General features: G+C 45.7%; 1 protein-coding gene across 4 annotated transcripts in view; it reads left to right on the top strand.

Annotated features, from left to right (window-relative positions):
- LOC126176126 (kinase D-interacting substrate of 220 kDa) overlaps positions 1-14033 on the top strand; it is a 407030-nt gene that overhangs the window by 233502 nt on the left and 159495 nt on the right. The window contains exon 1 of one of the 4 annotated variants that reach the window (XM_049923304.1): positions 3117-3132. The exons of the other annotated variants lie outside the window; for them this stretch is intronic. The gene's annotated coding sequence lies outside the window, so the exon portion shown is untranslated. Of the gene's footprint in view, positions 1-3116; positions 3133-14033 lie in introns of those variants that run through there. 4 annotated transcript variants of the gene reach the window in all.

Genomic DNA, 14033 nt, shown 5'->3' with positions numbered 1-14033 from the left:
CAATGCTCTCCTCCTCCTCCTTCCGTATACTGGCGGGTCCGTTCCTCGTGATAATGGTCATTTCTGCATTTCATATGGGTGTCCGGACACTTTTGACGTGATATGTCGTCTTTGTTATAAACTAAAATTACTATGGGTTATTGTCATCAGACACCAAAGGCAGCACCTTGATGACGTGGCCGTCCTTCTCTGTACGTCGCCGTTTTTACTGTTTTGTTGTAGTTGCTGTAATTCATTCCACTGAAAGCAATTTGTAATGTCAATGCTCTGGGGCTTGTACTGATTTTTTCCCAAGGATTTTCCCTTCTAAGATATTTCTTATGAAGCTGTTATGTTGGGTTAGGTGGCACAACTAATTGCTTTTTTTTCTATATCGCTTTAATCGTTGTGCTTAGCTCTTCGATTTCTTTTAGCATTTTTTCGATGGATTTTCTTTCATTCCAAGATGTGTTTGTGGCTCTTTTCAATACTCGCATCGCCAGTGGTTCCAATGTTCTGTTCAATGTTTCTGCAGAGTCCACCCTTCACAAATACAGCTTGAAATGGTTGCAATAAGCCTCTTGATGAATTTAGTTCGTGTTTCCGTATTGAGGTGGTTGCTTGTTAATGAATTACTCTTATTTCAGTTGTCATGAGTTCATGTACTTCGCGAGTAGCAAAACTAACTTACTTGCAACAGTAGTTTATTTCGTACCTCGATCTTTGTCGTAACTTGTACGTTCAATTTGTCTATCACCATTGTTTTAGTTTAGTTTCGATGTATTTTCAGTTTGTGGTTGTCCGAAACGTCAGAGAGTTCATGTCCTTTTCAGAATGTGCAAAAATTCCTGATATCGTCAGCAAACCGTGTAAATGTTTACCGCTCGTTTTGATCCCTTTTCTGCGGTTTTTCACTCTGTATGTAAACAAATTTTATATATTGAAAAACCTCAGATTTGGGGCGAGGAGACGGAACAGCGAATTCATCGGTCCCGGGATGGTTCCTTTGAAAGGACACGGCCGACTTCCTTCCCCATCCTTCGCTAACCCGATGGGACCCATGACGTCGCTGTTTGGTCCCCTCCCCCAAACCAACCAACCAATCAACAGTGTGTAGTGTAAGTTGAGAATTTGGGTGTGACGGGAGGCGTGGTCGGTTGGCTGCACGCTTGTGGTGATCACTGTGTCCAGACAGCGCAGTGCTCAATGCATCTGCCTAGTCAGCAGAAGACTCGGGTTCGAAACCCGGTCGGGCACAAATTTTCAACTTGCCCCATTGATATAAATCAGTGCCCATTGGCAGTTGACGTCTTAAATCCCTTTGTGCCGCATAACTGCAGTCTAGCTTATGTATCACTTGCAAATAACCGTCCATTCTCTATGTTTTATACGCGCTACCTTCGGCATTCCCTACAGTGTTTTGGAACACGTATAATGTTCGAGTGTAATGACTTTTCTGGAGACTAGAAATCTACTCCGTAGGAATCAGCATGGGTTTCGAAAAAGACGGTCGTGTGAAACCCAGCTCGAGCTATTCGTCCACGAGACTCAGAGGGCCATAGACACAGGTTCACAGGTAGATGCCGTGTTTCTTGACTTCCGCAAGGCGTTCGATACAGTTCCCCACAGTCGTTTGATGAACAAAGTAAGAGCATATGGACTATCAGACCAATTGTGTGATTGGATTGAAGAGTTCCTAGATAACAGAACGCAGCATGTCATTCTCAATGGAGAGAAGTCTTCCGAAGTAAGAGTGATTTCAGGTGTGCCGCAGGGGATTGTCGTAGGACCGTTGCTATTCACAATATACATAAATGACCTTGTGAATGACATCGGAAGTTCACTGAGGCTTTTTGCGGATGATGCTGTGGTATATCGAAAGGTTGTAACAACGGAAAATTGTACTGAAATGCAGGAGGATCTGCAGCGAATTGACTCATGGTGCAGGGAATGGCAATTGAATCTCAATGTAGACAAGTGTAATGTACTGCGAACACATAGAAAGATAGATCGCTTATCATTTAGCTACAAAATAGCAGGTCAGCAACTGGAAGCAGTTAATTCCATAAATTATCTGGGAGTACGCCATTAGGAGTGATTTAAAATGGAATGATCATATAAAGTTGATCGTCGGTAAAGCAGATGCCAGACTGAGATTCATTGGAAGAACCCTAAGGAAATGCAATCCGAAAACAAAGGAAGTAGGTTACAGTACGCTTGTTCGCCCACTGCTTGAATACTGCTCAGCAGTGTGGGATCCGTACCAGATAGGGTTGATAGAAGAGGTAGAGAAGATCCAACGGAGAGCAGCGCGCTTCGTTACAGGATCATTTAGTAATCGCGAAAGCGTTACGGAGATGATAGATAATTTCCAGTGGAAGACTCTGCAAGAGAGACGCTCAGTAGCTCGGTACGGGCTTTTGTTAAAGGTTCGAGAACATACCTTCACCGAAGAGTCAAGCAGTATATTGCTCCCTCCTACGTATATCTTGCGAAGACACCATGAGGATAAAATCAGAGAGATTAGAGCCCACACAGAGGCATACCGACAATCCTTCTTTCCACGAACAATACGAGACTGGAATAGAAGGGAGAACCGATAGAGGTACTCAGGGTACCCTCCGCCACACACCGTCAGGTGGCTTGCGGAGTATGGATGGAGGTGTAGATGAGGTGTATAGCAGTCAACATTGTCAAAAGCTTACCTAAATCTGAATAGTCGTGACAGCGCTGCAGTACTGACATTCAGTGACGAATTTTGTAGAGGGTAGCTAGCTCAGCGGTCGGTCGGCAGCGCGCTGTCAATAGGAAGTGCTCACGGCATTTATAACGTGACTGTGGAGCTATACGTATTGCCCTCATCGCGTCGGACTGGTCTAGGCGCCTGTTGTTAGTGGTGACCTGCGGGGGAGGAGCTGGTGCACGGCTGTAGGCTGTCTAGGAGAGGAGAGCGGAGGGAGATTACGGGTGACGCGCGAGATAAGCCGGCAGCGGCCGTCCGCGCGCCGGGCGTCCAGTCCGCAGGCAGCGATGGCCGACAAGGGCCCGTCCGCGCTCGAGCTGGTGCCCGTGCTGCCGCGCTGCCCGCGCTCCTACGGCAGCTTCTTCACCCACTACTGCGTCCTGCGCGCCGCCGCGCCCGACAAGGGACAGGTACTGCACCGCCTCTTCCCTCTGCGTCGTCGTCGTGGCGAACAGTGTGCATGGGAGCTGACCTGAAGCGCATATGTTTCATTGGGGTGAATTGAACTTACCGATACGTAATAGCGACAGATTGATCTGTAGCTGAGCCCGAGGTCTAGTTCAGATCGGGTTGTCGCAATCTGCTTGTGAGCCGCCGAAGGCAGTGAACGTATTTTCAAGAGAATAACAGGGCATATGGGGGCATATTTCTCCCATATTATTTTCAGATGAGTTGTTTATGTGCGCCAGCTTGATTACGTGAAGCAGACGGCTGGTATCCGCAGGTCCCAAGATTTCCGCTATAAAGGAATGCTGGTCTTAAGTACTGACTGTGCATTCTGGAAATGCGTCATTAAATCATAGGTGCAGTTTTCCTTTGTTGTTTATTTGTTCTCATACAGTCGAAAAGTGGGAGTACTGCCCTTAAGGAGTGTAGGTAAAAACGTGAAGGCGAACTTTCTTATACGTCGTAAAGTGATTTTCTAACTAATGACGGATGAACATAGGGCCGGCCGGTGTGGCCGAGCGGTTCTAGGCGCTTCAGTCTGGAGCCGCGTGACCGTACTGTCGCAGGTTCGAATCCTGCCTCGGGCATGGATATGTGATGTCCTTAGGTTAGTTAGGTTTAATTAGTTCTAAGTTCTAGGGGACTGATGACCTCAGATGTTGAGTCCCATAGTGCTCAGAACCATTTGAATTGATGAACATATTTCAGTCGAAACAAATGTGTGTATTCGGAATCGAACAAGGAACACAGTCGAAACATGCATCTGTTTCGCGACTATTCTACGTAGCATACGATCGTTACTGACGCAGGTATATTTAACGAAATCACACCAGTGGCGGCGCCGACCATAATTATTCGAAGAAATCCTTGGAAAACGTGGTAGACAAAAAAGACCGTGTAACGCTCCCGTTAGATGTCTAGTCTTTTTGTTAATACCTAATGTTACGTCTGCAGCCGGGTTATTGCAGACGGCACTGAACTAGCATTGACCAGCACAATTCGGTAATTATCTCCACACTGGGTTGATTCTGTGAGAAAAGTTTCCGAAGACTTCAAATCCGGTCGTCGTTCCCAAATACGATGCTTATTTTACTTCGTATAAATAGCTGCATCGTGAACGCAGCATGGTAGTTCTTCGCAAAATAAATGGAGAAAACCGCGTACACATCTGTCACTAGCTTTGTAGGTCCGATTGACGTACAGGAAATCGGCTAGGAATGCTGTTCCAGGAGACGGGGGGAATGCGACTATTGGCGTTGCCGAACACTTATCGCAGTAGGCTAAACCCGCCTCGTTATGTCGTTAAAGAGGGGAAGTTTTCCAGGATATTGTGAGAGCTTCGGTGTGACTCTCACCCTGACAGTACATGTAACACGGGAAGTGTGTCGGTCTACTGACTCTCCCGTCGAGGTCTCATCCTGTTACCCATCTAAATACAATTGCGCAGCACCGTGGATTTGCCAATTAAGATTGCACGTATCCTGAAGCGTGCACTTAAGTTCTTGCTTATCGCATTGGGCACCAGAGCCATTCAGTTAACATAAATTGGGAATAGTGATAGTCTTTTCAAGTAAGCGATGAGCTACCGAAAATATCAACGACTTAGGACCCTCCGACGTGAAAAATTCCGCAAACCATTTCACTGTTGTTAAGGAGGACACAACGGATACGCCAGTCGTCACTGACGTTTGATGTAGCCCTAATAAAATGGAAATCTGTACACGACTGAAAACTGTGAACCTCGTGGCAGAACTGTCCTTCATTGTATCACGTGTTTAATGTTATTTGTTTCTGCGAGCGAATGTGCGCTGCAGCTAATTTAACGTTTACTCTGTGATTCGTACGTGAGCATTTTCCTACGTTCTTCGGTGGATATTTGTTTTCTTTTTGCAAGACACTCAGCATCCTTTTGTGAATGTCGTTCAGACAAGATGTTCAGAGACTTACGTAAGATTCTCATTGGAATTAAAGTAAACTATTGCCACCCATCTCTATGCACTTTAGGTATTGACACACAACGCCCACAAATACTTACAGTAGATAGGTCGTAGATGTCTTGCGTAAGTAGCGTCTTTTGTGAACACCGCACACGTTTCTCAGTTTATTACAATGAAATAAAGCTCTCATTGGTTATTCTCACCTCCTCATACCGTTTCATATCCGTACGTGCTGTCACTCCCACTGTTTATTTCACCAGTTTGTTGACGTGGTATCTTTCAAATTTCGTCAGCAGTTACTTCAGTAATTGGGGATAGCCATTTCCTACCAACAGAGAGAAATCCCGTGATGATACTACCGACATTAGCACAGTTCTGTACCATTAATACTTAATTTTTGCAAATCACTTCTCATGGTGTTTTGAATGCATTTAGATTTGTTTTGCTACAAGATCACGTATATCCGCTGAAGGTAATTCACCGCTGTTGCGGTCAGTAATACGACCACGTGATCAGCGGATGAAGAATGACATCATTACTTAGCAGTGAAATTAGGAATTCGCTTCGCCTTCTGTCATTTCTTAGTTACACTATTAGACTGTAGTATAAAGGACCTTCGAACCGTCTCTATTTTCGTCAGACTTCTGTCCACGAGTATTTTTGAGAGAAGTTATGTGCAGAAGCGATACGGAACGAGATTCGCCCTTCCCTTCTCCGGTCAACAGAGCGTCAGGGTCTGAAAACATTAAATTGGCTCCGGAGCTATCGCTGTGTGACGTGACGTGTTACGTCCTGGGCGGGGCCTGGCCAAGCAGCAGTTGGTTGGCGCTCCACAGTTTTTGCGCCATCTCCACTACTCGTCGCCTTTACTGTGTCCTTGCGAACGGCTGATTGCTTTCCCCACTACGTGTCAATTCGAGATCGCTTATCTTCTCTAATTTCCTCATAGTCGACGTCTTACCGGTGGGTTCGGTATGCGATTGTTCCCTTAAACTCAGATTCCTCGTAATCGATGTCATACAGATGGGTTCGGTATGCGAGTATTCCCGTAATCTCAGCTTGGAATTACTGAAGGCAAGAAGTTCTCTCTGAAGTCAAAAAGTTCTTTTCGCGATCCTATCGAGAAATTTTAGAGAGCCGGAATTTGCGACAGCCTGCAGAATAATCGTACTTCCATCAACATTCGCCTCGCATAAGAGCCGCGAAGAAAAGACGAGGGAAATCAGGGCTCGTACGGAAGCACACAGAGAATGTAGTTCTTTTTCCCTCGCTCCATTTGCCTGTGGAACAGGAAAGGGGGTGACTAGCAGTGGTACACGGTACCCTCCGCCATCTTGTGAAATATGTATGTAGATGAAGATGGGATGTTAAAACATTGATTTCTTTTCTCACTTCTCCGCCTCCGTAACCTAAGGCTAATTCACTAGTGCGGCAGTTGGTTGAAATCATTTTGATTAGTGAATTGCCGTAACCGCAATTTCATCTAAAACGTGAGTACAGTTTCTCATTACCAAACTGTAATCCAATCTCCTGAGTTACGGTACATGATAAGCCTGTCGACATTGTTAGATTGTCTGAGGATATGTGCCTTTGTTGATGGTCTTATGTCCGTCAGATGGTGCCAGTGAGCCAGATTCTCGCCTTCATATTTCTCGTGTTGAATAGACCTTCTGTCTAGTTCAGCCATATAAACTTGACACACACTACATTCCACCACGCCCTCAGCGGTGTCTTAAGCGAAGTAGTTCTAAACACATTAGTCGAACTTCACAGAGGAAACCTTCTGTTATGTGCGAAGAAACAAAAAATATTTTGAATATGTCGTGAAAAACGAAAATGCCACATCGGGACTCGAACACGGATTTCCTGATTTTGACGAGCAGTCGCTTTAACGAAGAGGCCTGACTCTTACATTTTCACTGTTTCCTTCTGTTAGTTGCTAACATAGGGCTTTCTCCATATCAGAATAAGACCACCAGAAAAGCTACAGCTCAGCCAGAGGATTTTCCGCGGGGCCTGTGGGGAAAACACCAACGTAAATATTTTAATATGGAACAGTAAGCGAAAAGAAATTTGCACATTGGAGAAGGACTGTAAAGTACGTAGCATACATGGGTAGACCACTGGCAATTGCATACTGGAATAGAAAACTGATCATTAGTTCTCGGACGACGTAAGTTATTTGCAAGGAAGAAAGTACATGACCTATCGAAATTCTCATAACGAACTCCCAGTAGGTGCTACGGTTGCAGTGTAGATACTGATTCGAAAAGCAGTCCATAGCTGGAGATAAGTTTCCGTGATACGGGAACAAATTTGTGTAATAACTTATTCCGCACTCCCACGCTGCTGTTATAAACACAGTTTGCTATGGTCCTGGTGACTTCATAAAGCGCATCCCTGGAAACCTAAAGGCCGCAGGATCGAATCCCGGCCGGATCAGGGAATTATTCAGCCAGTCTTCACCTCTCAAAGGTATAAAGAGCCGCCAGGAGAGACACGTCTTTCCGATTGCGCGTTAAACTTAGCACCCCTTCCCCAGGTAGGGTTAGTGGCGCACGAAAGACCTGCTCCAGACCTGTGAGCCAAAGGAAATTTTCATTATGCTGTGGGTTTGACAGTTATTAGATTTACAAGCAACTCACTTAAGAATGAGATTTTCACTCTGCAGCGGAGTGTGCGCTGATATGAAACTTCCTGGCAGATTAAAACTGTGTGCGGGGCCGAGACTCGAACTCGGGGCCTTTGCCTTTCGTGGGCAAGTGCTCTACCAACTGAGCCAAGCACGATTCACGCCCCGTCCTCACAGCTGTACTTCCACCAGTACCTCGTCTCCTACCTTCCACACTTACAGAAGCTCTCCTGCGAACCTTGCAGGACTAGCACTCTTGAAAGAAAGGAGGTCCCGAGTTCGAGTCTCGGTCTGGCACACAGTTTTAATCTGCTAGGAAGTTTCAACTCACTCAACATGCTCACAGTGGCTAACAGCATCTGCTTATGAACTAGAACAGACTGAAGACTAAGAGCATAAAAAGGCACATCATGTGCATTCCCGTGTTAGTTTCAGTGTGTATGTTAACCGTACCAGTTCTACGCGATGCGCGCACTATGCGAGACAGGTTGACCGTGACGTATTGCAACTTCCGGGTGCATGTGATGGTGAGTCATAGCTGGCAGCAGTGCAGCTGATGTCTGTCGCGCCACCTCCTAAATACGGACGGGCGTCACGCGCTCGTATGTGTTGTACCATGTGGAACTGAGAATTGACATACGTCCAGAAGACCAGCGATGCGTCACCGAAACGCCGCGTCGTGCCCTGCGTCTTGGCCAACATGTTTTGACGAGCCGACAAGACGTAAGCAAAACGATCAAGGGAGAACTTGTAGAGCTGTCCCTGATAAGGCTACGAAACCAGATTTACAAACAACGGACCCAGGCCAGTCCCATCACTTCTAAGTACTTATATAAATTGCGTTAAATACCCAATAAGGACACGTTTCGGTCTGCTGGGTATCATCGGGTTTTCTAATGCAGTAGCATATTTACATAGAGCGAGCAGTCAAGGAAACTAAGGAGAAATTTAGAAAGGGGTGTATAAAGTTCAGTCAGAAGAAATGACAAACTCAGACACAGCAAATGGCTCAGAAGATCAGTTGAACAGAGTGGATAATGCCTTGAGAAGTGTTTAAAAGGTGAATATTGACAGAAATTGTAACAGAATGTAATCGAATTTCATCAGGTGACGTCAGAGAAGTGGGCTACTAAAAGTAGTAGATGAGTTTCGCTGCTTAAGATGCAAAATAACTGACGGTGCTACTAGAAGTAAACAGCATCTAAAATGTACACTGAAGATAGCAAGGAAATATTTCATGCAAAGGAGAAATTTTTTAATATCTGATATAAATCTGTATTTGGAATTCCTTTGTGAAAGTGTCTGCAGTATAGCCGTATATGGAAGCGAAACGTGGGCCGTTAACGTAACAGGCGAAAAGAGAATAGAGAAGAATGCTGAAGGTAGGATGGTTAGAAAGATTAACGACCGAGCTAGATAGCGTAGTGGTTAGCACGCTGGAGTCGCATTCGGGAGGACGACGGTTCAATCCCGCGTCCGGCCATCCTGATTTAGGTTTTCCGTGATTGCCCTAAATCACTCCAGGCAAATGCCGGGATGGTTCCTCTGAAAGGCCATGCCGACTTCCCTCCCCATCCTTCCCTAATCCGATGAGACAGATGACCATGCTGTCTGGTCTCCTTCCCCAAAACAACCAACCAACCAACTAACTTCCATCCCCATCATTCCCTACACCGGAAGGACCGATGACCTCGCTGTTCGGTTCCCTCCTCCGAAACAACTTACCAACCAGAGATTAACGAATAAAAAAACTTTCAATCGAACAGAGGAGAATTTTTTTTTAAATTTGGAATTGGAGGAAAGAGCGTATCCCTGAATATTAGAAGGAAGAGAACGAGGTGTGATTGCAGTAAGCAGATGCAGATGAATTTAGGCTGCAGTAGTAATGCAGAAATGAAAGTACCTGCAGGGAATAGACCATCGTGGAGAACTACGTTAAACCACTCTTTGGCCTGAAAAACGAAACAACAACAAAAATAATGATTTTTTTGGTTTATTGTAATTCCAGTCTTGGATCACAATGTTTGTTATCTGTGATCCAGAACTGGAATTATAATAAAGCAAATATTTTTCTGGATCACCGAAAACTTTTTCGTGACTATGTCATAACATGTAAATAACAAAAATAATAAAATCTGTATGCCTGTTAGTGCTAATAGATGTTTTTATGTTTTTTAATATGTCGAGGAATTATCGCAACAACATGGAATATTTTTGTGTTACCTATCACAGTTCAGGAGATATGAAGTCATAAACACTGGCATGCGTGAAAACCTGCCGCACAGTGCATCAAGTTTAGAATTAATACTTTTTTGCTACTAACTCTGTTCGCAACACGTTTCGCAAGCAGTATCCACATATGCCACTGAATGTACCTACACAAATATTTCATTGTCCGCGGCATATTTGAAGGAATAATACGTCATAAACACTGAGATGTGTGAAAGAAATGTCGCCACACGCATGAAGTTTTAATCATTAATTATTGTTTACTGCTGAGACAATTCTATGCTCGAATCAACTTGGGACATCCCTGTCACCTGGCAGCGCTTTTGATAGCTTTCAGCTGCGAAGCGCAAATGGCTGTAGGCGAAAACTATAGGCGTCCGTGGAGCTGTGAAGCGGCGTTGCCATAGAGACGTTTACAAATCGCGTTGTAGACGCACAAAGCAGCTGCGCTCAGCGTAGAAAAACTGTACACTACAAACAAAGATCGTTTTTTGTTTTCGTTTTTAATAGAACATTGGCAAAATTAATACCCGGGCAGTGCGGGGGTTGTCACTTAGTTTGCACATAAAAATCGACTGAGATGTGTGTAGTGTTCCACAGCACGGCATTTCTGTGCGATCTTTGACCTCAGATATGTCTCCACGAGAAATATTTGATTGTTGATCAGCGTAAACGTGTCCGTTTGGATGTGTGTGTTAGTGCGAGGAGAGACTGTTGTAGCAGGGGCAACATCATGCCTGAGATAAAGGAGACGGAACTGAAGAAGCAACCATGACTTGAATCCTCGGAAGTGTGCAGTTAGCCATAGGTCTCACAACAGCTGAGTTGTGTCATTGTTCTTGCGCCCCGCCGTTCATTTGCTCGGAACGTAACGAATGCGGATGATGCTGCTGTGGATAGCGAGACTACCGCCGCCGGATCAACGCAGATAGCGAGTTTTTCCTGCAGCTTCTGTGGTACACGCTCTCTACGGAGTCGTGCTGTTTGCATATCATCTGAACTTGGCTACGCCTGCGAGCCGCTTATCAAGACTTGATCCCGAGGGTGCCTCCCCTAAGCGGCCCTCTGTGGAGGAAGGAGCGCCAGAAGTCGGGTCACTACCTTGATGCTTCATTCCCGAGGAGTACTTCTTCCTTTTCCGCTCCTTTGTTGTCCAGCGTCTTTCTCTACCATTCCCTACGTTTCCATATGCCTTCTTAAATACCACACACACACACACACACACACACACACACACACACACACACACACTTGTATATAATCTCCCTCCGTCCTAAACATAGGTCTATAGAAGTCATATACTTCAACTAAGTTAGCCGAGTTTTACCTGAGCCAATTTTTAAAACTGAGAAGGCAAGAATATGACCAGTGGATGTAACAGGTGTTCCATAAACGAAAACTTGCGCCCATTCGGTGAAATACTCCCTTACGTCACGTTAGAATCCAGTTCGGTACTTGACAGAGAGAATACCATGCGGTTAACTACACTACTAGCCATTAAAATTGCTACACCAAGAAGAAATGCAGATGATCTCACATCCTTAAGTGCCCTCAAGGTTGCATGTACCTAGACATTGTAGACTGTTTGGTAAATGAACGGATATTCATTGGGCAGATATATTATACTAGAACTGACATGTGATTACACTTTCACCTAATTTGGGTGCATAGATCCTGAGAAATCAGTATCCAGAACAACCCCCTCTGGTTGTAATAACGGCCTTGATTCGCCTGGGCATTGAGTCAAACAGAACTTGGATTGCGTGTACAGGTACAGCTGCCCCTGCAGCTTCAACACGATACCACAGTTCATCCAGAGCAGAGACTGGCGTATTGTGACGAGACAGTTGCTCGGCCACCATTGACTAGACGTTTTCAATTGGTGAGAGATCTGGAGAATGTGCTGGGCAGGGCAGCAGTCGAACATTTTGTGTATCCAGAAAGGCCCGTACAGGACGTGCAACATGCGGTCGTGCATTATCCTGCTGAAATGTAGGGTTTCGCAGGGATCGAATGAAGGGTAGAGCCACGGGTCGTAACACATCTAAAATGTAACGTCCACTGTTCAAACTGCCGTCAATGCGAACAAGAGGTGACTGAGACGTGTAACCAATGGCACCCCATACCATCACGCCGGGTGATACGCCAGTATGGCGATGACGAATACACGCTTCCAGTGCGTTCAAACACGGATGCGATCATCATGATGCTGTAAACAGAACCTGGATTCATCCGAAAAAATGACGTTTTGCAATTCGTGCTCCCAGGTTCGTCGTTGAGTACACCATCGCAGGTGCTCCTGTCTGCGATGCAGCGTCAAGAGTAACTGCAGCCATGGTCTCGGGGCTGATAGTCCATTCTGCTGCAAACGTCGTCGAACTGTCCGTGCAGATGGTTGTTGTCTTGCAATCGTCCCCATCTGTTGACTCAGGGATCGAGACGTGGCTGCACGATCCGTTACAGCCATGCGGATAAGATGCCTATCATCTCGACTGCTAGTGATAGGAGACCGTTGGGACGCAGTACGGCGTTCCGTATTACCCTCCTGAACCCATCGATTCCATATTGTGCTAACAGTCATTGGATCTCGACCTACACGAGCAGCAACGTCGCGATGCGATAAACCGCAAATGCGATAGGTTACAATCCGACCTTTATCTAAGTCGGAGAAGTGATGGTACGCATTTCTCCTCCTTACACGAGGCGTCACAACAACGTTTCACCAGGGAACACCGGTCAACTGCTGTTTGTGTGTGAGAAATCGGTTGGAAACTTTCCACGTCAGCACATTGTAGGTGTCGCCACCGGCGCCCACTTTGTGTGAATGCTCTGAAAAGCTAATCATTTGCATATCACAGCATCTTCTTGTTGTCAGTTAAATTTCGCGTCTGTAGCACGTCATCTTCGTGGTGTAGCATTTTTAATGGCCAGTAGTGTAGAATGAAAGAAAAGCCTGGGGTTCGGTTAATGCTGCGTTAAAAGGAAGTTAACTTGTTGCAGTTCGACCTTGATAGTAGCAACCCTTTCTTTTTCGCAGGTCATTGTATGCTAGTGTCCAAAAGTTAAGCATATTAACGAGAAGAGGATACAGTGCCTTATCAGGACGACAGATGGATTACTGAACAAGCTAAAGATTGACCACAGTGGCATACATCAGTGCGCGAAACATGATGTTAAGAGAAGTTGTCATAGCTAGAATACGGATTTGCATGAAAATAACACAATGGGAACCCACTTCCACAACAAAAGAAGCTGGTGACTGCGAATATGTTTGCACCAAAAAGCTTTAAATGCAGCACAGCGACATAGCATGCTCCCCAAGAGATGATTCAAGAGCTCTGTTGACAATCGAGCCATTCCCCAGTACGAGCGGTCGGAGACCTGTAAGTGACCTGTGAGGAGGCTGATGCGGTGCAATTCGCCTCCCTACGCATCCCCCTATGTTCTGTAGGATGCAGATCCGGAGACGTCGCCGGCCAGTCCACGCGACAGATATCTTGACTTTCAAGAAATTAATTCACCAGAGCAGCTCAATGCAGACGGGCGTTATCGTCCATAAAGAGGAAGTGTGGACCAATGTGATATCTGTACCTCTGAGCGTTTACAGTATTCATCTGGCGATCAACAAAGATGTGCAGCACCGTACAGCCGTTCAACATGATGCCTGCCAACACCAGACGCCATTACAACCAAAACAGTCCCTTTCGTCGTAGTTCTTGGGTTTGTGTCGGCAACCAGGCTCTCACCAGAGTAATTTGCGACGAGAATCATGTTGCAAAGTGAAGCGGGATTCATCTGCGAAGAGCACGTTACTCCATTCATTTAAGGTCCAGTTTTGATGCTGCCGACTCCAGAATATACGGGCCCGTCTTTGTGCTGGAGTGAGCGGGATGTACACGGCCGGACGCCTCGCAAACAGCCCTGCTGTTCTGAGCGTCCGATGCGTAGTTTGTTGGGCACAGCAGCTCCTGAAGCAGGCTCAAGTTCTGCATCCAGTTGTCTTCCAGGTTTAATTCGATTTCGCCGGATTGTCAGGGCAAAAATCTGTCCTGCTAATGATTGGTTA

This window comes from Schistocerca cancellata, chromosome 1 (genome assembly GCF_023864275.1).
Source record: "Schistocerca cancellata isolate TAMUIC-IGC-003103 chromosome 1, iqSchCanc2.1, whole genome shotgun sequence".
NCBI classification, from domain to species: Eukaryota; Metazoa; Arthropoda; class Insecta; order Orthoptera; family Acrididae; genus Schistocerca; species Schistocerca cancellata.
Note: the sequence above shows the minus strand (reverse complement) of the source record. Positions and strands in the feature narration are given on the sequence as shown.